Consider the following 27,847-nt stretch of genomic DNA (forward strand, 5'->3'; position numbering starts at 1 on the left):
GTTTGAACTTTAGAACATGCCTTCAAAAACACTGGAGCTGTGCTCATCCTTTCCTCTGACTGGGAGCACAGAGTGCAGCCCCAGCATGTCCTCACCCGCTGACCCTGTTCTTTCCATGCTGGCTGTGACCTCCTCCTTTAACCTTCAAACCTCAGAACAGACATAACCCTGCTCCCAGTCTAACAAATAACTCCAACTGATCCCAGGGCTCTTCTGAAACTTGTCCCTCACAGTTTTCCTGTTTCTTTAGGTACTTTGGAGTTGATAATTTGTACTTTCCTTAAACACCCTGCGGGTGTCCAGATTCTCTGGTTTTTAAAACTAACCTGGTCTGCATTGTGGTTTTGATCACATTCCTTCAAAAAATACACATTAATGCCTCGTGTTTAGATAAACGATGAATCTACTTCAAACAGAAATTCAACCCTGTATACTTGAAATACAACTTACCCCAACATTAATTATCTACACTTGTCCAGCTGGAATTTCACTTTCTTCACACAGTGTGTTTCAGGATAATAGACACTAAAACAATTATTTATACCACAGACTGGAATGGCTTGGGTAGAACAATGAGAATCTTTTAAAAAACATGTTTTAAAGATAAAGCCAACCAGCTTTTCGGCTTCAAATTTAGGTTTTGCAATAAAAGACATTCTACAAAACATTATACCATTGGAAATGCTTTAAAGAAATAAATTGAATTTAGAAAGTTCATGGTTATTTTTGTGAAGGGAAATGCGGTGGGGAGTTTGGATTCAAGATCGCACGACATCATAAGTCTTGGAATATTTGGAATTCTTGAAAGACAGTGGAATTTCCAGAGGACTAAAAGAAAGCTGGTGATGTGCCAGTTTTCTAAAAAGGGTAGGTTGGACAGTCTGGCCAAAGACAGCCTGGTCAGCCTCCCTTCCCAGACAGGGAAATGCAGGGATAACAGCAAGTATTTCAACCCATGACACTCAAAGAGCATTTACACCCAACCCAAATCAATAGGGGTTCACAGAAAGTTATTTTGGCTGAACTTCAGCAAAAGTTGAGAAGCCAGAAAGACAAAATCAACATGGGAGATATTAAGAAAATTTAAAATTAACTAAGATTAATCAATTGTCTGCATTTAAAAGGAGGATCAGAAATACACTTGCCTGCTGATAATCACGAGTGACTTTGGGACTATGTTAACACACTCTGGTGTTGAAGAAGCATAAAATAAACATTGGCCAAGGATGACTGTAGAAAACATTGTGGGAAGAGAAAGTGGGAAGAGAATGGTCACTGATAGGGATCTGCATCCCGTGGGAAGTGGGGCAGCAGCACCAGCCCCTGTACAGCCAAATCCCAGGTCATACATTCAGCCTACAGCCTTCCTGCAGGGCCTTCCATCTGCTCCACAGCCAGTCCAGCTCCTTTTCAGGGATCACATGGATAGGCAGGTAATCAAAAACTCTCAAACATGGAATATCCTATATGGGAAGTGTGGTCACACCATCTCTGGGTCTGGTACTGGTGCAGTTGCCACCTTGACCTTATTCAGTTTGGTTCAGGATTAGTAACTGAACAGGTTCTGGGTAAAGGTGTCTGGGAGTGACATTGGTTTAACTTATTAGAGAGGATTCCATGCTAACATTGTAAGTATCTAAGAGAAGAGGTCTGAGAAATAAAATGCTTTCAAGTGCAGTGGGTAAAAGGTGCACAAATACAGAGTAAGAGTTGAGGAGCACATTTAACACTCTGGTTACCAACTGTTGGAACAAGTGAAGACAGACTGTGCTGAATCAGTGGAAACTGTAAGATCAGGATTCTTCTGTTTCAACAGAGATTAATCCCTGTGATCCATAACTACTCTACATGACCACAATAGTCCACTTTTGACCATAATCTTCATGGTCTAGAAATCTCCAGATCATATCACCTTTCCAAACTTAACAAATGGAAGAAATGCACAATCTGGCCACATCAGAGGAGCAGGGTAAACAGAGCATGGGCATCAAGGTTGGCATGGTTATACTGCATTTATTAATATGTAATCTGGTTTGTACCTCACTGTGTGCACATGGAACTGCTCTGTGCCATTCACAGGAGGATCAAAGCGAACCCAGGCAGATCAGCTTTTGTTGTCAACATTTGAGTAAAATATAATTTGATATTACCTTCAAGAAAAATAACATTACATGATTTAAATATTCAGATTTTAGTAATACGGAAGTTTTTATTATTAACACATGTAAAGAAAATACTGCAATGTTTATGTGAATATCACATGCTTTAATAAACAGTGATAGAAGTTCATATTTGTGTTCATTCTTGTCTCTAGAACAAACCTTCTGTGAACTTTCTGGGATGCAGAGCATTTTAGATGAGTGTTTATAAAGTTCATAGTTCCCTGACAGCTTTGAACTGGTATGAAGGCACACGGGGACGGACTTCAGAAATTCTTCTGAAAGATCAAAAGAAAAGAGAAAAACAGCCAGCATCAAACAGGCACACACATAGCAGCAAATAACAAGGATGAAGCTGTTGTGACCAACACTAACCCAAGGGTTAGTGGTGAACTCTTAGTCTGAGTGCCCAGAGTGAGGACCCGAACTTGGAATTTCCTGGCTGTCGTCAATTCTGTTACAACTGTAACTTGTTTCAGCATGTTTTCAGCTTTTAAATTTTTTCCCTCCTCTTTAATATAGTCTAAACTAGACATAAAATGGAAAAAATGTACTATTTCCACTGATCACTGATGCTTTTGACATCTGCTTCCAAGTGTTATTCATCACCACACAGCGCAACAATCTGAGAGCAAGTACAATGTACCTTTCGGAAAAAGTGAGTCCCTGTGATTGCTTCTCATAAAAAAGCCTTGCCCTTTCCCCCAGTAATTGCAGCTCTTGCATGTTCATAAAAGAAAAGCACAGCAGCCCACCTGCATGTCCCAACAAGCTTTTGCACTGTTTCTTTCTTTTTAGGGTCAGCCCCCTGCCCCTCGTAGATGGCAAAAGGGGCGTCCTTCTTTTTTGTGCTTAGTTTCCAATACTTCTTTTTTAAAAATCTATTCCCATCCCACAGTGGCATTTTATGCTCACAGCACATTTTAAGTACAGAGCAAGAAAAACACCAAATAATTTCTGAAAAAATCAAAGGTCCTGCTGAGCTTCTCTGTCCCCCAGTGGGCTAAGCTGCATGGCCACGAGAAACCCACTTTGTGTGCCTGCAATTGGCACCACCACGGCTGCAAATATCACAGGAGACAATGCAAACTCAAGAGCAGCGTGTTGGAAAGATGATCCCAAATCAAGGCATTACAAAGGTAAGTTCCCTGTGGTGTCTGGAGGAGGGAATATGTTCGTGTGTATAGTACCAAATGTGCTGGGAGGATGGCAGTGATGGTGGAATTATCAGGAGTCAAAGGCCTGGCTGCAAACAAAGCACCTTAAGTGGGCCTGGCTTGGCAGTGTCATCTGTATGTCAGGGAAGTCATTTTTCTGCTCCGTTTTCACTGGGGAGTCTTTAGCTGGGAGACAGGGTCCAGTTGTAACCACTGCACTCAGAGATGGACAGATCTCAAAGAGAAGAGAATTCAGAGGACAGCCAAAGGCGATGCAAGGAAAAATTAAACGAGGTAGATCTCTTCAGAAAGAAAGGAGGGCACAGATGAAAACAGCTTGTAGTATACAACAGACTGACCACTATCTGTACAATTAGAGCTTAATTTGCATTGAGAAGAGTTTAGATTGTATGTTAGAAAAATCTGTGATGTAGACAGAGAAAAACTTAAATTCCAAGCAAATAACCTTAAATTTCCTTTACTAGAGGTTTTTATGACCTGTCAGCCTTTACAAATCTCCCTTTTGGTTCTAGACATCTACAGGTATGAATTTGGGTTCCACACCCACAGAACAGGGTTACCTTCTACAGCATCCAGCTCTTTCCATGGAAAGTATTGAGGGAAATGCAATAGGAAAAAATGTTGGGCCAAATCTCACCAGCATGTTCCCATCTTGTACCACTGGCCTGAGGTACAAAGACTCCAGATAATGCCATGCCATTGCTATCGTGGTACTGAGAGGAACAACCACTGAGCAAAACCACAAGTAGTTATTTTTTTGCATTAAAAGCTGTATGCAGGGTGTAATAAGGTGGGTGTGAATGGGTCCCTTTCCAGGTCTATTTGTTAACGTGGTGCTCATGTGGTACATGTCAAAGGAGTTTGGGTTTAAGGATGATTGATAAGATTCCTGAAAATATTGTTTATAAATCCCACTGAGGACCTCTGGACTAAGACAGATAGTGCTGGACCTACTCCTCCCCTGAGCTGGCAAGTCATGGAGCTATTTAAATCAGAACAAAGCAAATAGTAGATATTACCATACTAGAATGCTTTAAACTTGTTTCATAAGGCATCGTTCCATGTCCATCCTCAGCTCTACGAGTCCTGAAGGCACAAACAGGCACAGGCAGCAGGTGAAGAACAAACATCCAGTGCACGTCTTGGTCCTTTGGTATTTATCCTATCTTTGACTCAAAGAAATCCAGATTACCCTTGGTAACAACTGAAATAAGTGGGTGAAAGGAAACTTGAACAAATGAAAGGAACATTGAGGAGGCCATGAATGCACCTGCCTTGTACAGTGCAAATAAGTAGAACGGTAACTTTTCAAAAAAAATGCTATAAATCTGGTAGATAATACCCTTCCAAATGTTTTTACTTCCAAGCATTTTATCCTGAAGGTAGAATGAAAAACTTGACTTTTTTCTCCAGCTGTTCAGTTTTAGATAACGTCACGTTAGATTTATGAATTGACCATTCTTTGCACCTCAGGCTTCTGTCTGCAGTGTGTAATCATAATAATCCAGAACTTTTCTGTTTTGTCTAGACAAATTTGAAATAACCTGCAGCTGGAATTGGCTCTGTAGATACTGGTCCATCATGGCTCCATCAAGAAGCACTTCAGAGAGAAGGAGCTGTTTGTGACTCTCCCTTTGAGATCTCTTCTGTTTCCACACAAACTGAATTGTCCTTTGTTGAATGCAGGCAATTAAGGATGAGTCACATAGAAAAGAAAGATCTGACTCTGCACAGTTATTCTCTCTCTTGAAGATAATACTTGATTGATACCAGTTCTAAGCATCATTCAAAAGGGTAAACGATAGGAAAATTAAGGTCGCAGCAGTGATGTTTGTCATTTGTTTTTACTCTCTGCACAGAACTGTCGTTCAATTCATTACGTGAAGTCTCTGGCTTCATGCTTTGCCAGCAAAAGCAGAGAAGTGTGGGAATACCTGTGGATCTCCTTTGTCCTGTGTAACACACCAAAGTGAACAACCTTCAGGTAAAGAGTTTGTAATTTTTTTAATACAAAGTACCAGAAACAAGTGATGGCAATCACCATTGGTAATTTAATAGATCTTACTTGCTGATGTGTACAGCAGTAAAATGAACTTGGACAATTTCTGTGACTAGTCATAAGTCAAAGCCAAGGCCTGGGAACAGCTGCTCTGGTTCCTCATTGGTTTTGTGCAGGACACTCACACACACGGTGCTGCCAAGACCTCAGCCAAGGTCTACAGACATCCAAAAAGTTATGCTCAGTGTCACTCCTTTGAAAGAATCTGGGCTCTGACCTGGGGTGCAAATTAACTTCAGCATGCTCTCAGCAAAGTGCTGACATGGAGACATTACTTATTCTTGTACAGCAAGGGTGACTCGTATGGATCATTTAGGACTGTCAAAACAAAAATGTTCTGTGACTAAGGACTTGCTCCACATGAGCTGTGCCTGCAGGATTAAATTCTTGGGGAAGAAACCACAAGCCTCTTGCTCCTACATCTGGGGAGCAGGTCAATTTAAAATCCTCTAACACAAATATAATGCTCTTTTTCAATTTTCTGTATTAATTTTGAAATTAAACAGTTCATTATCTATATTTGGTCTCCACTCAGGAATAAAAACCTCCTATGCTGGCAAATCCAAGTGTATTCCAGGAGTTCTGATGCTGTTATGAAAGCTACTGACAGAGTGGCTGAATCCAGAACACGCTGTAGGGCACAGACAGGTACAGAGCAAATCCTGGGGTCTGCACTGAGAACTGGGATCCTTTCTGAAGGGCAGAAACAGGGGGATTGAGTTGGTTTGCAGTGAGCAGCAGGAGCTGCTCTCCCCCCATGGGGAACACACAACTCTCCTGCAAACAGTTTCCAGGCAAACACAGACGAGTAAAGGCTCCTTCTGAAGTACAGACAGAATATTTTGCTTGAAGAGCTTGCCAGACTTTAATACAAGAAGAAGGTGCTTGGCAAAGTCACTAAAGGTGGCACATAGAACAGACTGGGAACTGGCATTTTTATGGAGTATCAGCAAAAGTTTTGGATCTAAAACCCCAAACAACTCCCTTTGGCCCAGGGCACGTTTCAGGGAGTGGGGAAAAAAAATAAATAAGTAAATAAAAAATTTAGACCAGACTAGCTGGTTGATGTGATGTTTGGTTTTCCTCCCAAGAGATTCAGGTTGTTGATGATGCTTTGACAGTGGAGGTACCTGATCTCAAACAAGTCTCTGCATTAAATCCTCCAAACAAGAAAGGGCAGTGGCTGGAAATGCCCCTCGGCACACCCGTGTTTATCACACCCCTGTGAGTCTGCAAAGGTCCCAATGCCCCTGTAGCCAGAGAGGATAGAGACATTGCTGGAAACAATTTTATTTTGCTTACTAATTCAGATGTTCTGTTGGTTTTGATATCCTTAAGAGATCGCCTCCTACTGCATAGTTTAAATTACATCGATTAGGGACAGGGCCAGCACTTCCTAATGGACATTGAACAGATCTAATAATAGACTTCATTGTCCTGAGACAAAGTGAACATCATTTTTCTCTTGTGTGAACCTCTGAGGCCTGTACTGTTAAGGTGTCCATAAAACACAGCTGGACAAAAATGTGAACTTTCTGCATGTTGCCTTTTAACAGAAATTTGATGTTTCATTTTTGCACAGATTTATTGTATAGTCTACAGAATATGCATCTAACACCCAGATGTGAAGCTGGAACAACTCTATCTACACAACTTTTAACAGGTGTTTATCCACCTGGATTTTGCAATCTGCAAAGACAGTGATTCTCCTTAAATAATCTATTCCAGTGAACAACTATCAGAGTTTTAGAAAGTTCAAAAAATTTCTAACCTGGAATTCTCTTACTTATTGTTTTTTATTCTTTTTCTTTGCTTAGAGCAGTATGTTCACTGCCTTCTTCTTACAAACACACATGTATTGCCTCCCCTCAGCCATCACTCTCTAAATACACATCCCACAGCACTTCAGTAGTTCCTCAGAGGTCACTCATATTCAGATTTCTGACCTCTATTCATATTAGGACACCAGTTAGTCCATATTTTTTTTTGTGATAGATATCTCTCATGTTTAGAGACAATTCTCTGCCAGAGACTAATACCAAAACAGAAGTAAAATATGTTGCATGTCTATTAAGTGACTGTGCTGTTGATAAATTAACAACCCCAGTTTAATGTGCTCCTTTCTTGCAATAGACTCATGATTATTTAACTTGCACAAATCAGTGTCTTCCTACCATCCTTTCTGTCTTTGCTTTGTGCTTTGTTAGGGACCTGCAAGTTCTCCATCAGTCGCTGTGTTAAATTTGTTGCTTATGGAAGCTCAGCTATTCAAATAGAGTTTCTTTGATTTTGGAAAGACCCGTGAGATTAAGGAGAACTACAGCCTAGTTTAGCCATTTAAACCCTTTCCAAAGTTTTCTCAACAGTTTTGTTCTATTTTTAAATAGAAATAAAAAAAGAAAAAATATGGAATTCCCCCATTCCTTTGCCTTGCTACACAGTGTGAGCAATACTGTGCTTCTGTCCCCTTCCCCTGCAGTGGGCACAGCAACATTCTGAGATGAAAAAAGGGAAAACCAACTGTGTCACTTCAGCCATACCTATCCACTGCTGCTAGGTACCAAAAATCCTCTGGTGAGAGAGAGAGGAGAAGTTGAGGTTCTGTCTGGCATGACATTAGAGGGATAAACAAATGGCAAACCATCCCCAAGTGCAGCTGAACAGCTCTCTTAAATTCATGGTGCAGCCATTTAATCACAAAACAGCTGGGATGGAAAATCTGATATTTCTTGGCAGTCTGTGTAACATTTTCTTCTCGCTGGTGAAAAGTATGACCCTGAGGGTTTATAATTAGGCAATAATTAATCAGGCATACAAGCACCTCAGCAAATGACACAAGGCTTCAAGATCTCTGGACATTCCTTCACTTCCTTCTGCTTTATCCAAAATACACTGTGAAAATCAAACTCCAGAGTTAAAGATGGAGAGGCTGCCAGGTGAGCCAAGGAAGTCCGTAGCACCAGCCCACAATAACACTGAAACAGCTGACCCAGAAGGGGAAGGTCCACACACATGCTCTGACTTGGTAAGATTTTGCAGTTTAAAGGAGGATATGACAAGGACAATGTAGTGGGTTTCTATGGTTGGGTTTTGGTAGCAGGGGGGGCTACAAGGGTGGCTTTTGTTAGAAGCTGCCAGAAGCTTCCCCTGTCCCGTGGAGCCAATGCCAGCCGGCTCCAGGACGGAATTCCTGCTGCTGGCCAAGGTCGAGCCAGTCAGAAGTGACAGTAATGCCTCTGGGATAACATATTTAAGAAAAGAAGACTATTGTGCAGAAAAAATTCCAGCCAGGGAAGAGCGGAGTGAGAACATGGGAATAACACCGTAGACCTCAAGGTCAGGCAGAAGGAGGTGCAGGAGGTGCTCCAGGCACTGGAGCTGAGGCCCTGCAGCCCGTGGGGCTGAGCAGGGTGGGGCAGCTGTGCCCCTGCGGCCCCTGGGGGAGCACCGGGGTGCAGAGACCCCCCTGCAGCCCATGGAGGCTCCCACGCTGGATCAGGTGGATGCAGGAAGGGGGCTGTGACCCCGTGGCAGGCCCAGGATGGAGCAGGGTCCTGGTAGGGACCTGCAGCCCGTGGAGAGGGAAGCCCAGGCTGGAGCAGGTTTTTCCCAGGTAGGACTCGTGGGCCCCTCTAGGGGACCCACACCAGTACAGCTCATCCATGAGGGACTGACCCCATGGAGGAGTGACCCACAGGACAGCAGTTTGGGAAGAGCTGCTGCCTGAGGGATAGACTCACATTGGAGAGGTCCATCAAGGACTGTCTCCTGTGGGAGGGACCCCACGGGAGCAGGGGAAGGACTCCAACTCCTCTCCCTGAGCAACGACAGAAACAACAACTGACAGTAACCCCCATTCCCTGTCCCCCTGCACAGCTGGGGGGGAGGAGGGAGAACATGGAAGGAAGGAATGGTGAGGATAAGGTGTTTTTAAGACTATTTTATTTCTCATTCTTTGGCTCTTATCCTGTTAGTAATAAATTTTAGTGGGTACCTGGTATCTGGCCAGGGTCAACCCACTACACAGAGAGGTGCTCCAGGGACCAGATGCAAATGGGACATCTTTCTTCAGAAGGGAGAGCCACCTGCACAGTCTGGATCCAAACCTTTCCAGAGATCAAAAGGGCCCAGAAGTCAATATTTAGTCATAGCTCTTGGAATGAGCTACAGTTCATTGCATTGTGCTTGTGATGGGAGATGAAGTTCCAGAGGAAAGTGGCAATAATGGCCCTGCTGTATTTGTCTGTTCCAGCTCATTTTCAGTACTTTCCCAGCACCACGAAGGTAATTGTTGACACTGCTCACACCCCATCAGACTGTATAAAATAAATGCTTTAAGACTGAATTAGTAAAAAACACAGCTGTCAAATCAGCTTCAAAGTACAAGAGAGACTGAAGGGATAGACCACAACTGTCATTGGAGAGAATGACAAAAGGTCAAAAAATTAAAGTTCATCTTTTGACTCAAAGGTTAAGGTTAGCCATTGCTTAGATGACAAAATATTCAAACTGTTCAAAACCCCTTATCCTTTCTCCTTTTGCTGGCATAGCATCCCATTTAGAGCTGTAGCAGATGGAACTTGTTTGTCTTTTCTACCTTTCTACCTTTTCTTTTTTTTTTTTTAATAATGTTTTCATGTTACCTTTTACAAGAAAGAGAACGAGAATACAGATGGCATCAAAACCTCTATGGTCTGTTGTACAGGTAATTTCCAATACTCTGCTTCCATTGCTCTGCAGTCAAAATGACCAGGCCTGATGGGAATGGGAGGGCTGGGAGCCAGAGTGGTGGCCCAGGGTAGGCCCTTTCAAGCACAAAGTTGAGAAGAAGGCTTTGAAGAGCTTTTTAGCAACTGCTGTTTCTAACTGTGGCTTTTGCCACCTCTCAGAAATTTTGGTGATCTTTTCCGGTGACAGGCAGGGGATTTGCTCATAATCTTGGTACTTTCTTTTAGGGGGTGAGACCAGGTAGCCTGAAATAAATGGCTTTCATTCTTGAGTCCTTATGAGATTTGAATCACAGAAAGATGGATAATTATTTGGATTTCAGCCTTTGCAAGGAAATTCTGAATTTCCATTTGCATCCCGAGACAAGCAGCTGGGAAACAGAAGCGACAGAGATTGTGCTTGCTCTGATAACTGGATTTTCTGGCTCCAATACAGCCTGGAAGAAGGCTCTTAAATGAGTTGGCATCCACTGAAGAAGGTTTAAGATTTCTCTACTTTTCTGGCAGTTTATCAGTGAAATACTGACAATTACAGACCTTCATCTTTGAGCTTTATGTCTGTAACTACCCATTCTTAATAGTCAGCTCTAATGCTGGTGTGGTCTCACCCCTGCATTCACAGTAATGAAAAAGGGAGCACAGTGAGCTCACAACACCCCGGTTACACACTGGATGCCACTGGAAAGGCAGGAGGAGAGAGATCCCAGTGAGAGCTCTGACTACAAAAACCACTTAATGAAAAATCTGTTGGCTCAAGTTCACATGATAATGTCATCAGCAAAGGTGCACTGAAAAACATCTGCGGAGGCAGAAGCACCTCCTGTAAATACTGTATCCTGTAGAACAGGTACCACACAGGGCACTAATACCCAGCTTCTCTTTGGGGCCTCTTGCATGATCATGTCTCAACCAGCACAGAAATATCAGCTGTTGGGATTGTCAGCTAAAGCTGAGAAGTTTGAAAATGAAACTCTTACTTCATCTGCAGGAGGTTACTGAGCAATTCAGCCAAAACAAAGGGGAATGGGCAAGATACTCCCTCCCAACTCATATAAACAATTAAACCATGCTATTTTCCTCACTAGTACTGCCTTGAGCAAGAAAACATGTGCAACACACAGAGCTTCCTAAAGACTGTATCAGAGACAACTCCTATAGAACATTTACAGAAAATGCCTTCATCTTTATCTAAGTCTAGTGGCATACAAATGGGTTTGCTAAAACTCAGCTCATCCTTGCCAAGACAGACACAACATTCCTGGTTCCACACAGTCAAAACCAGCTCACAAGTTGCTTCCTGTTGCTGAAGTGTTATGAACTGCAGAGGCATTTGATGCCTTTGCCTGTCCCCCGAGTGAGCGTGAGCTGGCAACGAGCACACTCCCAAACAAGTGGGTGACTAATTTGACTGGTGTCAAATCTTGTTTTTACACCAAGCATTTTATTCCAACACTCACAAATGACTCCAGTGCCACTGAAACAGAACCACTCTCGTGGCAGACAGTGGCAACTAAAAACACATCGTACAACGTCTGAGGAAAGAAAATGTTGGCAAAGATAACGTTGTCAAAACTCCATTTCTGTGAAAACTGCTCTGGCAACTTTCAAGTGTGTTTCAAGTACATGCAAGTATTTTCAATTTATGTAGTTTCAGCTACATAAAGCAGAGACAAGACCTCAAGATTCTAGTTTAGATTTCCTTCTTCACTCATCCTAACGAACGACTCTTTCCTTGGAATAAACTGAATAATACTCAATTTACACTTCACTTCTCCAATTCACTGTTAAGACCAGCTATACATAAAGCTGAGGAGGAACTAATAGTATTTTCTAAACATTTGCTTAACTGCAGGCAGGATCTGACCCAGAGAGAGGTGGAAATAACAAGTTGTCCCTCATTCACTGATGTGAATATCTGTGTCAGGAGTGCTGAAACAGATGTGTGCAATCACCATTTGCCATCTGAAAATTAATCAATGTATAAAGTTATTCTATAGCCTGAATCTGGAAGGAGAATGAGAAGCAAATACGTAAATTGGCTGAAAGACACATCTTTAAAGGAAAGGAGGAGGGAGTGTCAGGATAACAAAATTAAGTGTTTTGAGTTTTTATTGTCAAACATAGTTTTGCTTGAGCTCGACATAAGAAGGATTAGGTCACTTAGGATATAGCAACATTTATTGTGAGTTTATTGCAAAACAACTTGAGATGCCCAGAATTCTTCAATTCTCCTATTCGATCATTCCACCCACTGCACTGGGTAGAGTCAAGTTTGGTTATCAAGGAGCACATCTGCGGGTAATATTCAGCCATATATTCTCTTTTTAGCCAGAAAAAAAATCTGCCAACAAAGCCTTTTGGACAAAATGGAAAAGAGGAATTAACACTCATTGAGGAAAAATCTTAAGATCTTTCTAGTGCACATTCTGTTGGAACGAGCAATGTTGAACAATTACATCTACTTGGTCACAAAGAGCGTAAACAAAAACCAAACAGACTCCAGGGAATAAGATCCCTCTTTTCCACTGTGTGTGTTGGTGTTGCTTTGCACAGCTGGGAACACTTTGCAGAAGGGCTGTGACTTCTCACCTTCCATATTGTCTTCCAGGCTGAACCACAGCCCTGTGGTGATCAGGCCTGATCAGGACACGAAACTATGGCCAAAGTGTTTCTTTGGGGAAACCGAGATCTGCTGGAGATATTGAATATAAACAACATTTTACAGCCATGCCAATGTGCCTCTTGGAACTTCAGTGTTACCCAGGTTCCCCAAGTTACCAAGTAATGCTGTTCAGAGTTGGTAGCAGCAGTGAAGAGGCACCACAGTGCCTTGTGTTCACGAGGGGCTCCTTCTGATCTGCCTTACAAGAGCAGAAATACAATCAACATCAGTGGAATTCTTCCTTGTTTACACCAAGCCAAAACACGCCTCATTTTCCACAAAAAGATATGCATAAACCCCCACTTTCTATGGTGGGATCAGCCCTGAAGTTTTGTTGATTACTTTCAAGAACTCTTAGAAGTGGAAAACTCAAGTCCCCTAACGCAAACTGGGGTGCTACCAGCAGTCTTTATCTATTTATTTGTTCACTATCCATAAAATCAAATATTTTAACAATTGGATGGCCCACGTGCAGGTTACAGCAGATCTCAGAGACCTGACCATCGTAAGCAGCCACCTTAAGGCTCTCCGGTGACCAAGATGTGAGAAAGGATTAGACACGAGCCCACACGTGAGCAAACAGCAGCAATGAAAGTGGCAGTCATGGAATTACAAAAATTTGTGTCTAAAAATCCAACGAGAGAAAATTCTTTCTCAATACATTTCCTAATCAGTTCAAGACATAACTATAGACTATGAATTAACTGCTGCTGGCTAAAAAGTGTGTCTTCTGTAGCTGAAAATGCAAGAGTTTTCAACATAAATCAAGGCATAGCTACTTATTTTCAGGAGTAATTCCTATAAAGCAACATGTAAAAAATACAGAGTAGCAAGGTGACACAATAAAACAACAGAGCTACAAGAACACAGATAATAACAACAGAAACACAGATTTGGCTTAGAATGGTGAAAAAGTACACCATAACCATCCAACATTTAATAAGAGATGTAATTGGAATAGTTAAAAAAGAGACAAGATGATACCTTTTAAGAGTTTAAAATTTTGTTATTAGTAGTAAACGAACTGCAAAAAACACACTTGAAATTTGGCAATTTGGAAAGGAAAAAATACTTTTCATCATATAGTATCTACCTGGTGGTTTATTGTATGATCAGAGCTTAGTTAAAAAAATTACCAGCAATCCATATGCATTTTACGGGATTTACATGAGGTTATTATTAAACTAGGCAGACTTCATTAAAAATGTAGAAGCTAAAATTCTTCAAGTAACAGAATCTATTTCTCCTACTGAATTTCTCCGCTGTTCCTCTCAGGAGTTAACTGTTTCTTGTGACTAATCAAACAAAAGTATGTGTTAAACATAAACACTTACATGTAAATGTTATTTCTGAGTCTTACACAAACGAACTTATGGTATCTCAAAAATTGTTTTATTCCTTGACAAAGAATAATTTGATATGAGAACAAATCCAGACAAAATGCTCAGAAAAGGTGAAAGAGCTGCTTTAAAAGTTGAATAATGATATGACCTCAGAGACATATCTGTGATACATGCACAGAAATTTCTCTAGAAATAATGATTTAACACCTGGTAATTAAAACATTTAAATTAAATGTTAAAACAGCTCTTTCTCTTCTCACCCCTTTTACTGGTGAGATTATCAGTTCTCTAATATCCTCCACCACCAATTTCTATCTTTACACTTGTTTTTGTTTCAGAACCTTAAGCAGAAAAACACTGAGGGCTCGTGTGGGTTTTTAGGAGCTGGTTGGGCACACAGTCATGTGTTCAGCAAAATTGACAGCAAACTTCTCCTTTGCACACAATGATTTGTGCGTAGTGAACACCATGGTGCTCATGGTTACACATGTGCTTCACCAAAAACAGGGATCTGCAACAACAGGATGAAGCTCTTTGTAATTCCAACCTTTGTCACAGGTGGTCATGCCTATGGGAGATGTGAGGAGCAGTGTAATCCATGAGCTGAATCATCAGTTCTTTCAGTTTTCTGGAATATCCCCTTATAAATGTTTTCTTTAAGTTGTTAAAACAAGTGAGCTCTGTGCACCCTCTTATGTCTTGTTTGATTGGTTTCTTTCCAAGTATGACATGATCTCAGTCCATATGGTTTAAATTAGGGAGTGAGGCTCTTTGCAAGGCTGTGACAAAAAAGAGTTAAGTCATAACAAAGCCAACCAAGTGCATGAGCATGTTCAGCAAGGCCACTGATTCCTTAATTCTACAGAGTGGAGCCCTGGATCACACACAGCAATGGCTGTGCAAGCCCTTCCTCCCCATCCCAGCACCAGCCAGGACATTCCTTCACTGCCTATGATGGTGTCACCTGCCTCCCCAGCCACTGAAATTCCAATTTACACTGAAATTTGGTGAATATCTTTGATGTTACCTCTCAGTCAGTGAAGCACCAAACAGTCTGGCAAAACCAGAGATGTCTGGGCATCTCTGGACTGTGATTACCCTTCACACCATCTCAGTTCTCATGTCTCAAGGTCTGAAGTCATTATGTTACTGATACCTTTTACAGATGACTTCAAGTTCACATGCACTGAAATTAAGAGAGTTACAATTTTGGCAGCCCCTGGAGAGCAGCACAGAAATTAGTACATCTAATGAACTGAATATTATCTCAAGACAGTAGTGATAGCAATTGCAGAATCATTTGAAAACTTGATTATAAGAAAATAAAACAGACACTCCTCCTGCTCAGTATCCAAAGGCCCCAGCTCCCAAACACAACAGCCATGGCTTAATTCTTATGGAAGCCTCTGACAAATTTGAATTGTGAGGGTATGGGAATGTTCTCCAAGAGCATAACTTCTCCCAGCATAGCTTTGGGAAAAGCAGAGATTTCTCAGCAATATCTACACTGGGATCACATTAAAAAGTATGTGAGGTAGACAGTAAATGGTGCCCAGATGAATTTGGGAGCCTTCATCATAACTGAACACAGGCTCCCAGCATTTGCACCATGGGGAGCCCTCGGGTGTCGAGTTCTGTCTCTGTACAATCTGTCAATTCCCAGGCAGCAAGGGCCTCAGAAAATCAGGCCAGACTGAACAGGAGCTACAGGCTGACCAGGGGACTTGACTTCTTGGTCAGTCCCTGATAACACAACCTTGCAGCTCTTTACTGTCCAGCCCAGCACACTAAGGTAGCTGCTCTCTTGGCTGTTCTGCCAAACCTGGCTCCTGTCCTGCCTGTGTTCTGCTCTAAGTGACAGATCAAACTTACACGAGTTTCCCTCCACGTGCTGTTCTGTCTGCTGTGCTCACTCCCTGTTTCCTGATCTCTGTGCAGCCTCTCACAGTTTGGTGCAAATCCCAATATCTGTGGTTCCTAGTGGTGACTCTCCTTCCTCAGAGCATGTTACTCCCAGTCTCTCACCAGATATCCCATCTTTACTTGTTTGCCTTTACAGAATATCATCAAGCATTTCCATGAGACTATACTGGAACAGCAGCACCTTCTGTAGGGAATGAGCAGAACAGAGGACTGGAACACACCATCACCAGACAGCTCAGCAACTTGTCAATAGGTTCAACCACATCACAGACCCACAGTCTGGTTTTGCACTGCCAGCAAAACTACGTGTGACTTCTCTGAGAGGCCAGACACAAGCACTGGACTGGATCTTTACAGCTTGGCACTGCTGTTGCCCTCTGAGGATGAACAAGATGATGAGGTGGGAGAACAGTGCCACAGCCTCTCTTGGACTAATGGATAAAAAATGTAGGCAAACTATTTTTAGATGAAAGCATGAAACATTCTGCTTGAATTAAACTCAGAACCAACTTGCAAAAGCAAGAACAGATGCAAAAACTACTTTTAGTACAAAAATATGTTTAAAATTCTCTAAAAAGAGTTTGGAAGATGGACCTTCCTTATAGACTTAGACAAGTTTAAAAATGAATCAACAACCACCATTCTCTAACCTTCAAACACTCTTTGAGGCTGTCTGCGCTCTCATGGGAGTTTTGGGAATGCTTTGTGTGGGCACAGTGATGGCATGAAGCAGCATCCATGTTAAATGAAGATAGGAACCAGACATTGGCAACCCAGAGTAAACCAGTGAAAGGGACAGTCACAACAAGAATAGTCATTTAAAAAAGCTCATCCTCCTTTTGCATCCTTTTAATAATCCTTGTCATCTATAATCTTTTCTTTCCATATTTCCCTAGGCTTTATTCAGGATAAAGTCTTAAAGCCTGAAGCTGGGCAGCAGAGCAGAGAGAGGAGGGCTGGCAGGGAGTCAGTTCATGTTTTCTCCTAAAGCTTCTAGTCCAAACCAACTGGGTGGGCCAGAGATCCCCCTCCTGCCACCTGATGCCTCCAACTGAGATTCAGATTGACTTAGAGATAAAACTTTTATTTAAAGTGAAAAAGGAAGCCTACATTACACTTTGCAGAGATAAAGGCTGATAAACTACATGGTCTGAATTTAAAGTACTTAAGAATTGTTAGGGCTATATTACTTATCCTTGGGTAGTTTATTTAAATAATGCTATTTTTTCACTCAACAAAGTGTAACAGTGCCACTATTTCATCCTATACAAAATGCTTTCCATGTAAATGCTTGCAGAGTTTTTTTCAGGAGTAAAAACAATAGCAGGGTGAACATAACCAGGTTCATCTCATTATTCAAAGTTACACTTACACGAGCACCAACACCAGGTCATGCACCACCCGATCACCCCATGGCACAGTTTGATCCAGATCAGGTGTGGCCACAGGATCACATATTTCTAAAATTAGCCAGAATCCCAGAGGTGGAATTTGTGCCAGTTTTACATGGCTCCCTGCCAGACTAGATCAGACCTGGCATAAAAGCACATCTGTACCGTAGAGAAACCCTGAACCATAGAATAAAGTCAATTGGTAGGGATTTAATCTGCCCTGATACTCCAAACACACCTCAGTGAATTCATACCAGGAGACACTTTCTTCTTATCAGGTACTAAGAACCTCAAAGCTGGATTTACTGCATTTTAAGCTCTGGGATTTACTGCAAAAGCAGAGGGCAAACTGATAAACATCTATTTGGTGTTTGGCACTGGCTGGAAACAAAGCACACAACAGGAATGGAAATGCAGCTTAGCAGAGAAAGCAGTTACCAGAAAGCTGTAATAAAGCAGAGCTTCCCACCACAAAGCACTGCTCCTCATATCCACATGATTCCTGGAAAGAGGATGATCTATTAAGCCAGAGGGAATTCCACTCTATAGTAGGAGGCCAGTTATGCTTATTTTACACACTACTGAGTGTGTAAAGTTAGTCTGAGTAAAGAAGTGTTAGCTACAACATTGGTTGGTTGGTAATAAAGCCGAGGCCAAAACTCCCACCTGGGGGAGGCTGCAGTTCAGTTCAGAGGCTGTTTTCCTTCCCTTGCCCTGGACCCTTCACTCACAAACTGCCGAAGGAATAGGAGTGTCTTACACTGAAGCAACCAACATTCATTGGGAAAGGGGGAAAATCATCCTTCTTTTTTGAACCAAAGAATTATTTTTTTTTGGACAGCTGGAACTTAATCATGGAAATAATGTGAAGAGTATAGGAAGAACCATTTGTTCTTACTTTCTTCTCTGAGCATTGCCTTCGAGCCCTGGCCATGGTGTCTGACATACTGAGGCCACTCCTGTTTTCTCATTAAATGTATATAGATATAAGTACATATATATAGGCAGACACTCAGATCTCTACAGGCAGGAATCTGGTTCGTCTGCCCTGCAGAAAAGAATGCCTGTGTCACTCAGCCACGTTTTGGAGTGCTGGCTTTTTCCAGGCTCGTGCATCCCGAGGAGTTTCAGCGCACAGAGAGCAGCCTCGTGCAGTGAGATGGACAGAAGTGGGTTATAGGCAGCAATAACATAAAGCTCAGCTTGGCTGGGGAGCTCATGGAAATAGCCTGCATTTTCTTCTAGTGAGTTTCAAATTAAAGTTTTGCTTTCTTTTTTTTCTTTCCTTAAATCTGTTTTCAATAACTATGGAGCTAAAAAAGTATGAAGATAATTATAGCTGTCTGTGCAAAACAGAAATGTCAGACCTCACATTCCCAACTGACCTTTCATCAGATGAAAATTCCCACAGCAACATTCTCCAAGCACAGAGTTGGGAACTATGAAAATCTGCAAAACAGCATTCTGTCCAATAACCTTGTTCATGTGGCAGATGCTCAGGTGGGTGTTACTGTGATTTACATAGGAGGAATGGCCTTAAGGTAATAAAAAGGTAATCAAACCTTCAAAGCTGTTCTATAAGAAAGGTTATGCTGAGCAATCAGAGAATAGCCTTGAGGTACTGATGGGGAAACCTGAGTGCTGGTCCTCTGAAGGCAGGAAAATGAATGATGAGAAAACTCTGAGATTAAACGAAAATGCAATATTTTTGCGACATGGCTTATCTGGCTCCTTCCATTCATCCTGAATGAGGCACCAAAACCTTCTGTAAGGAGAACATCCCTAAGAAGGAACAATAGAAAAGGTTCTCAGTAAATAACACTGGGATAGGAGAGCTGGCTTGAGTCAATAAAAAAATAAGAGAAAGTCACTCAAATCTCCGTCGAGCTGGAATCAGCCTAGTACTGGATATCGTAAAAATAATACTTTTGTTTCTCAAAGTACTCCATTGGCTAGATGTGCAAATATCACATAGTTCATGCTGAAGGAACAGAGCACAGAGGAATGTATTCCAACACTTTCCAATTGGCTTGGGAAGAGTTTGGTGACTCCCAAGTATCTCACATCTGACTACAACTCTTACTGCAGCTGCAGGTCTCTCGGACTGTTTCGTTTTCCCAGGCGTGTACAGAGAACCACAGACTGGTCGGGGTTGGAAGAGACCTTAAAGATCATCTCATTCTACCCTCTGCAATGGGCATGGACACCTTCCATTAGACCAGGTTGCTCAGAAATCCATCCAACCTGTCCTTGAACGCTTCCAGGGATGGGGAATCCACAGCTTCTCTGGGCAGCAACAGGTTTCACTCCATTAAATGCTCCAGGCAAGAATCAGTCACAGCTCTAGGCCCTTCCCCCTAGAGCACACTCAACCTCCCAGAGCAGCTCAGGGAGCTGTCAGGTGTGTCCTGCCATCGTTCCCCACCCCGTGCTGGCTCACACTGCTGTGCTGGGGCTGGTGGGCAGATCCACCCCTCCCTCCCACGGCACATCCCAAGGGAGCTGATCTCACCCTCCCTCCCGTGCCATGTCCCAAGGGAGTAAATCCCACCCTCCCTCCCGTGCCATGTCCCAAGGGAGTTGATCCCACCCTCCCTCCCATGGCACATCCCAAGGGAGTTGATCCCACCCTCCCTCCCATGCCATGTCCCAAGGAAGCCGATCCCACCCTCCCTCCATGACATGTCCCAAGGGAGCCAAGTGCTCCACGCCATCCTCCCTTCCCGTACCACTCACACCACAAGCCTGCCCAGGAGGACTGGGGAGCACTTTACAGGAGACCCAGCACTAGTTTCAGTCCTGCAGCCATTTCAGTGTCTGTTATTCACTGCTTCTTTACGAGGGGACTGTGGCAATTCCTAAGTCACTTCTTGCTGTCCCAGATCCTCAGCTGCTCTGAATTGCCACGACCTCCCTGTCAGAGGCAGCTGGAATGCTCTGCAGCTGAGCATTGGGCCCACTTTGTAAGGACAACGTTCCTGGCCTCCTCTAGGAATTAGCCTTCAGACACAGAAGTCTTTTTCCTATTTGTGGGGTAAGAAATGAAGGCCTGTTGGGCACCATGTGACTACAGCAGCCCAGCCTGAAGGTCTACAGGCTTCCCCCACCTCCTCCTTCCCCCTCAAACACGACTTGTCCTGCAGTCCCCACTCAGCTCTAACACAGCCAGGCCCTGACAGGCTCCATCAACACAGACCTTACAATTCCAGCAACAAATGTAGGTGAGTTTGACACTTTCATACATGGTGACATGTTTTTGATGCTCCTAATTTTTGAATTAAAAATAGCATACATAAAGTGAATGTGTATTTTTCCACCTGTAGAGTGGAAAAGAGAGATGCTGCTCTGAAAAAAAAGATTAGCATCTCTTTTAGGGAGGTGTTTGGCTTTCATAGGATCACTGGTTCTGACAGAAGGTTTTTCATGAATTTGTCTTAAGTAATTAAAGACAAGATCTATTTAAAAAAAAAAAAAAAAAGGCACCAGATCTAACCAGAAGTGCATCAGGTTAGATAAAGTAAGAAAAAATAAAATAAGAAAGTGAATTCCTCTCTCTGCTTTTTCTAAAAGGCAAAGAATGTGTTCCAAGTGGGTTTTTTGTTCATTTTAGATTTTGCACAAGCTTGTCCAATCATTCCATTTCTAAAGGCAAGCAAATCACATTTTAATTATTATTTCTTACTCTTCTTCTGTATTTCCACAGTGTCTAAAAGGTATTGTAACATCATTTGTAAAGTCTTTTCACACAACAAAGCAGGAAGGTAAAGTGGGGTGTGTATTGGTTTGAAAGAAGAAATATTAAAATATTATTCATCATTATCAACTTTGCCCACCACACTCCCAAAATGCCATTAACACTTTGTAACACCCTCCAGCCCCTTTTCAGGTAAATCACTGGCCTAGGAAGATTCTGAACACAGACTGTAAAATCCAGACTTCAAGTGAAGTCGGTGCAGCTGCACTTTGTATCCATGTCTTTCTCCCTGATTTTGATTAATCATGTTCCTGAAGGTAACCCACTGAAATCAGGAGGAGACTGGCCTGAAATAACAAAACCAAAATGTAGCATTTATTCTTCACTTAGGAATCAAACTTTCCCCTCCCAATTTCTTACAGAGCAATGTAATTTCCAATGAAAAAAAAAAGTCATTTTCAAACATGGCTTTCAACAAAGTGTTGAATTCTGGAAAGATTTTACGGTTGAAGACAAAGCTCTGCCAAATGTTTTGGCTGCCAGTTGAGAGTAAGGAAAAACAGGCTGGGTAAATTTTTTGCAAGACTCTGACAAAATTTTTAAATTCCTACCATTTTCTGACAACTGTGGTGAATTTTTTTGCCATTTTGAAATAAACATTTTGGTAAGAGGGTCCTATATTTCATATGGGCATTCCTTGGGAAAGCTCCCAGTGGAGTCAGCCAATGCCCTCCTTGGTGTCCAGCATTACACTGTCACGTGTACAAATGTGGATGGCTGGGGCTACTCCCAGAACATCCCTTCTCTATGGGTTATATTGTGATAGAGTCAGTCCAGTAGGTTTTCCTAAGTCCATAAGCCACTTATGGAACACTAAATATGGACTACATCAGAAACAGTCATGGCAGGGGAAGAATAATTAAAAACCCCTGCACTTGCCCCCTTGTGCACTGCTGTTTGCATTAGACAAGGCGCAAATCTGTTCAGAAGTATCCAAAATAAGAGGTGATAGATGATGAAGATAAAAGCAAGTAAGGGTCTTAACCTCTAAATGGAGTTCCTAATGCTCCATCATCCTTGCCAAAAGTCCAGGTCTTAATAATCTCATGGCTATGATTTATTATCCATGTATGGCCACATTCTGAAAAAAATTCCCAGGGGGTCTGTAAATTGCAGATGTAACCACAGATTAATACTCATAATCCCTGGTAAAAACTCTGCAATAACACTGCTATAGCCTAAAGAAATTCTCCCGCTAATATTCCTAATCCTTCCCATTGGACTTTATGATCCTTCTGTGATTTTCAGGCAGTCCAGCAGTGACTAAACAATATTTATGGTTTAATTCTGCTGGTTTTCATTTCCAGACTAGAGGATTTTTTTAAATTTTATTTTAAGTTACACCATACACATAAAGACTCCTTCCTATGAATCCAGGAAAGGACAAAAACAAACAAACAAAAAGATAAGAAACAAGAGGATGCTCAACATGTCCTTTACTGCCTCTCCTACCACTGTCTACACATTCGGAACCCTGTATTCTTGTCAGACACTGGAAAACACACCTGGGAGCATTAGTGACATTCCACTGCAGCTGCTGTAGCATCACACCTTGAACTCCAAAATCTCAAAGACCAGGACAAACAGAAGGAAGAGCCTTTTATTTTTTTCCCCTTTGATTACATCATATTTAGTCTTATTCTTTCTTCTTAGACTGAAAAGCTGCCAGTTTTCAAGTGTCCCTCATTAACTTTTAAAACCTAGGCTTTGCTAAAGTAGAGTTATTAGTTTTTTCCTGGAACTGCCTGAAACTGCAATACCCACATAAGAGCACTAAATCCTAACAGCTACTCGAGGCAAACCAGGAAACACTGCTCAGTGTGAGACGTGATATTAAATATTTGTACACAATAGGTTCTAATGGGCAGGAATTTAGCTGGGGGTGATTATGTGTGCTTTTGGAAAGACAATGATTAAGCTGTTTCAAAAGAAAAATCACCTTTAAAAGTCAAAGTATAGGAAAAGATATAGTAAATAAATAACATTTCCATCCTGCTCAAAGGAGAGGATTTGCTTACACAGATGTGCAGAGGTGAACTTCTGTTGGTCCTCAGTCATGGAACCACGGGAGCCCCTGGCCAGCACCACCACACATTGCCATCTGCACCAAACCCACCCAGCTCACACCACACATTGCCATCTGCACCAAACCCACCCAGCTCACACTTGGTGCCCCCCGAACTGTTGCACACCTCGTGTCCCAGAACAGTGTCTGTCCTTCTGGCCCTGTCTCTGTGGGCTTTAAAAACGGGAAGAGACTGAGGGGAGACCTCACTGGGGTCTGCAGCTTCCTCACGAGGGGCAGCTCCGATCTCTGCTCTGTGAGAGCAGAGACAGGATCCAAGGAATGGCTGGAGCTGTGCCAGGACAGGGTCAGGTTGGATCTCAGGGAAAGGTTCTTCCCCCAGAGGCTGGTTGGGCACTGCCCAGGCTCCCCAGGGCAGTGGGCACAGCCCCAAGGCTGCCAAAGCTCCAGGAGGGTTTGGACAACACTCTGAGGGACAGGGTGGGACTGTTGGGGTATCTCTGCAGGGCCAGGAGTTGGATTCCATGATCCTTGTGGGTCTCTTCCCACTCAGGATATTCTGTGAGTCCATGAAGAAGCAGGGAAGATTCCAAATGCAGAAGCTGCCCCAGGACTGTTGTAGGCAGACTCCCTGTGCTCAAGGGCATTACAACTGGATAAAGGCCCAACATCCTGCAGAGAATTATTGTCTGCAAGGCAACCAGGGGAGGAATAAGTTTCACCCTAGAGAAGGGCTGAACTAAGGGGTTTACAGGAACAAGGGTTGGTAAACACAGGGTTGAACATATCTCTGAGGTGAACCCTAAATAGCAGTATAAACTTAAATAGGACATCACAAGCCAGATTCTGTTCCTTCACAAATCACTCAGGGGCCCTGCACACCATCAGTTTGACATCTGTTCTCTCATACCCCATCAGGAATCTGGGATTTAATTCATAATTGTCCGAGGGAATCAAATTGAAAGATGCCAAGTCAAATACATTTAAATCTCTTCTTGACATAATATAAGACCAAAATATTCTAAGCAATTTCTACCAGTTTGCTCTTACTTTCAGAGTGGAATTACAGTCACACCAGCTCATTTTGATATATAGAGATTTGCAGCTTCAGTGTAACAAGAACATCAAATCCCAATACAAAATTTTGTAACCAGCTTGTTTGGAAGGTGTCTGAGTGCAATAACACATAAAGCATGCAGTATAAACCAGCAGAAAAAGCCATGTTTTCAAACTAAAGGTCTGGCCATCATCTTCTTAAGAAGCTGGGCCTCATTACACTCAACCACCTCTACTCCTTGTGCTTGTAAATGTGGACACATATCTCTTGAATAACCACTGTGCTGGTCATGAAAACAGCTTCTGGGGATATCATGCTTTTCTTCAGGTAGAAGGTGGCTGTTTAAATGTGCAGCCAAAGAATGATCATGCTAAAAGGTACTTACCCACCTGCACCCAGTCACGTGGAACATCACCAGGATAGATTTGTAAAGGATTTATTAAAAACAATTACAAGTGCAACTTCTAAAAATCCAGGAATTTATGATGCTGCTGAATAAAGCCACATAAATAATTCAGTATTAATAGGACTTTAAACCTTCCTAGATATACTGAACCTGATAGAAAATGAACTCCATCACCTGATTTTCACTTCTTAAAAAGTAATGTATCTTTTTTCTTTCTTTCCTCATTAGAATGATTCTCTTTCCTTTCTTTTATTCACGTGGTGAACTGCCAAAATTCCCAGACTGAAGTCCTAGATCAATATTATACAACCAGTTCCCTGGCAGTGATGTTCTTAGGCAGCAGAAGGAAGGATATCTCACTGATTTCAGTGCTTTTATTTCCAAGATCCTGAAGCCTGAGTACAGACGTCTCCTGACTAAGTCAGTCAGATCCAAGCACACTCCTCTGAGAAGGTTTTTACTTAAGTTCAGGAGAACACTGGGGATATTTAAGAAAATAAAAGGTAAACTGAATGTCTCAAAATACTTCCTTCTACGCCTGCCTTTCACACTTCTCCCTGTGATGCCTGCTAAGGGGGTAGGAAGATTCATGAGCATGCAGATAGAAGCTTGGAATTGCAAGAAATTAAGGATATTCTTGGAAAATTACCTTGGGTTTATTTCTGTGGCACAGTCAGAGGCTGCACAGAAACCACAGAGTCCTGAGCTCCAGCCGAGGAGCTGCCCTCCCACACACGGGGAGGTACACAGGGGTCCCAAGCAGCCACAGAACTTGCTACCCCATGCTTAGAGCTGCACAATTCCATGTGCACACACACACACACACACACACACACACTTTTCATGACTGGACTGTAATTTCTGGAAAGTCACTAGAGAAGCCTGATGGGGTGTGACCCCAGACCGTGACCCACAGGACTGTCAGGAATTTTAGCTGTGTCAGTCCAATCCAGTATCCTCCTTCATAGCTCAGGTGACCTCACTATCCCTAAACTCACCCCTAAAGGTGGGTGTCAAGCTTAGCTTTGTACCTCTTCACTGCTGGAACTGGCCACCTCCCCTGGCACCATCCCTGCGCTGACTAAACCCTGCTCAGACAGTTCTTCCTTAAGTCTCCTCTGTTCTGGCCTCCTTGCCTGACCAAAATAATTGGTCCCTGTCCTCTTCATAACAGCACTTAAATATGTTTGCAGACGCTCGTGTTTCCCAACAGTTTTCTTTTGGTCTAGACTGAACATGACCCTTGAATTTTCCGCAGAGATCCGAAGGGTTGATGATCTCCCCGGGGCTGAGAGCGGGGCCTGGCCGGGGCAGGTAACGCAGCTGCTGGGAGCACTCCTCTGAGTCAGCTACCAACATAATTCTGTCACTCACAGGAACAGGTTCAAACATTCCTCACTTTCACCACATTATGGGGAAATTTCAGTTTCTCCAGACCCACAATCATAGCTTATTTATTGCTGCTTTGCCTCCTGAAGCCGTCTGCTCTTAAAGAAAACTAAATTTGGTTCAGCGCTAATATGTGGGCTATAATGCTGTCTAGTGAGGCTACGTGCATTCATGTTTAAAATGAATTTAACAATTGAAGAGAAAAACTTGAGGGAAATATACCTAATAAGACATGTGGAAAAGCCTGATCTATACAGTTTATCACAAAAAAAAAAAAAAGGTAAAAAAAAGAGTAAAAAATTTGAACACAGGCTTTCAGAATGACTTTATAAGGAAAAGATAAAACATCCTGAACTTAGCAAAGGTATAAAAAGATCAAATCCTCAAGTCACTACATTCAAACTAGAAACAAGATGGAAATTTCCCACAGAGGGGTTGCCAAGGAATGTGTCAAGGTCTCCATCACACAGGGTTCTTCAGTCTAGACCAAGGTCCTTCTAAAAGAGGCCACTTCAACCATATGGAGAATTTTAAGGACTGTTTTATGCTGAAGAGATCATAATATTAGTTTCTGGGAATCAAGTCCCTGTTATGCAATTTGTAGGTTTCCTCATGGGAAATCAGCTACAGAATGTTTGAAGACAGACGAGACTGCTGAGCTGTGAATTAGCTTAGAACAAAACACCAAACAGCAATTCCATAAAATTTTATGGAAGGTACTGCAATCTTTCCTTCTCTCATTGGTAACTGGGCATCCTGCAGTTCTGGGAGGCAGACAGAAAAGGGAGAAGAAAACCAGAAGGTTTTCGAAGTAAAACTAAACCCGAAAGTAAAAAAAGTCCATGGCAGGTTTAGAAGCTTTTCCCAAATCCTTTTGTTCCCATTTTCTCCCCTAGGTTTGCTGTACTCCTGGAGGAAGGTCTGATGGAACATCTGTTATTACCCTTTCCCTGTCATGCACTGATCACAACTCTCATCTGAATAAACACAACAAGAGCTCTCACTTTCCTTCTGTTGCTTTATTTCACTTGGTCTCTTCTTCCTTTCTCCCTCCTCAGATCTGCTCTTCCATCCCATCCCATCCCATCCCATCCCATCCCATCCCATCCCATCCCATCCCATCCCATCCCATCCCATCCCATCCCATCCCATCCCATCCCATCCCATCCCATCCCATCCCATCCCATCCCATCCTTCCTGCAGTTTTCCTCTCTCTCTAACTGCTCTTTGGTTTTACAGGTTGTTGGTTGTCAATTACACATTTCTGTTATTAGAAAGGTTTGTCCAATTCTTGAATGAACACTCCTCCAGGTAATGGAATTCCTTCCTTAACCTTATTAACATCAAATACTACAGTTGCTGTGGTGACCACAATGTAAATTAAATCAGGGTTTTTTGGATCTAAAATTTGGTTATGGTCTAAGTACCTGTTACCAGTGGGGCTAATAAATAAATAAATAAATAAGACCTCTTGGCTGTAGCAATTTACAAAACATAATAGGGAAAAATAGGCTTTTGCTGTTAGAAATCAAAGTGTTAAAAGAGTGTCATGCTGAAAAAGGTTAAGGCCCATTAAAACATTACAATTTTGCAGCCTTTAATGTTATTAGTATTTTCCACTTGATGCTGCCAGATAATAACTAAAAGTGGTCAGCAAACATCCTGCCTTTACTGCCACAGAATGTATAGAAAATACCCTCCAGCTTTAAAAACAAAAAAAAAGCAGTTTCCTACGTGTAAGGCTGGGGCTGCTGATGGGATTGAACAGCAAGG

General features: G+C 42.3%; 1 long non-coding RNA gene across 1 annotated transcript in view; it reads right to left on the reverse strand.

The window, feature by feature from the left end:
• Positions 1-3,362: 3,362 nt before the first annotated feature.
• LOC116793992 overlaps positions 3,363-27,847 on the reverse strand; it is a 72,439-nt gene continuing 47,954 nt past the window's right edge. Inside the window, exons 2-3 of the long non-coding RNA XR_004359664.1 lie at positions 4,357-4,423; positions 3,363-3,618 (exon numbers count right to left, since the gene is read on the reverse strand). This is a non-coding gene — a long non-coding RNA (uncharacterized LOC116793992). The remainder of the gene's footprint in view (positions 3,619-4,356; positions 4,424-27,847) is intronic.

The sequence above is a fragment of the Chiroxiphia lanceolata genome, chromosome 14, assembly GCF_009829145.1.
Source record: "Chiroxiphia lanceolata isolate bChiLan1 chromosome 14, bChiLan1.pri, whole genome shotgun sequence".
Taxonomy (NCBI): domain Eukaryota; kingdom Metazoa; phylum Chordata; class Aves; order Passeriformes; family Pipridae; genus Chiroxiphia; species Chiroxiphia lanceolata.